The sequence below is a fragment of the Octopus sinensis genome, linkage group LG2 (genome assembly GCF_006345805.1).
Source record: "Octopus sinensis linkage group LG2, ASM634580v1, whole genome shotgun sequence".
NCBI lineage: Eukaryota > Metazoa > Mollusca > Cephalopoda > Octopoda > Octopodidae > Octopus > Octopus sinensis.
In genome coordinates, this window is record NC_042998.1 from 14,282,278 (window position 1) to 14,283,247 (window position 970).

The following is a 970-nucleotide window of genomic DNA, read 5'->3' on the forward strand; positions in this document are numbered from 1 at the left end:
TTTAGAGAGTTATAGCCAAAAAATGGAAAAAAAATTATGGTAAATTTTTTTTAGTTAAAAAGGTCGAGTTGCGTCCCCTAGACAGTCTGTGGTTTGTGTTTCTGATTCTCGACTCCATGTCGAATTTATCGATTTTTTTCAGAACTGGGGGAACTTTTCAAAATTTTCGTTGCCTTAGTTTTGAATTATGACATTGGGCTATGTATGTGTCAAGTTTCATCAGAATCGGTTGAAAGCCGTGGTCAGGGTGAGGGTACGACTTGACAGACACACAGAAACACACACAGACAAACTGTCGTTTATATATAGAGAGATACATATATACGACGGGCTTCTTTCAGTTTCCGCCTACCAAATCCACTCACAAGGCTTTGGTCGGCCCGAGGCTATAGTAGAATACACTTACCCAAGGTGCCACGCAGTGGGCCTGAACCCGGAAGCATGTGGTTCGTAAGCAAACTACTTACCACGCCACTCCTGTGCCTGTATATATCAGTGCTGTCTATTATAAAGAGTCAAAGGATATCACTGTATTTCTGCTTCGGCAGTACATATACTAAAATTGGAACGATACAGAGAAGATTAGCATGGCCCCTGCGCAAGGATGACACGGAAATTCGTGAAGCGTTCCATATTTTTATAATGGCGGTGCCCCAGCATGGCCACAGATCATAAGCTGAAACTAGAATCAATCAATCAATCATATTAACTGATAGAATTCGAAAATCTAGAATCTGTTACAGACCGAATCACTAAGTGTGACGAACCCCTTCGTAAAATAGTATTCTTAAATAGCTAAAATGATTTTTCAGCCATGTAAGTATACAATATTAAAATTCTATATATTTGCATGAGACATGTATCACCAATTAGAGTTTATCGCTACGATATATCTACATATCTACACTAATATTCACATAGGATATTATCTACTAGCTATAAGTCATCGCTATGTGATGGACAGAAGAGT

The 970-nt window shown here is 38.8% G+C and overlaps 1 non-coding gene across 1 annotated transcript; it reads left to right on the top strand.

Moving 5' to 3' along the window:
- Nucleotides 1–530: 530 nt before the first annotated feature.
- LOC115208809 lies at nucleotides 531–639 on the top strand. Its single transcript, XR_003881256.1, has one exon. It is a non-coding gene; the product is annotated as a U6 spliceosomal RNA (small nuclear RNA).
- Nucleotides 640–970: the final 331 nt, after the last annotated feature.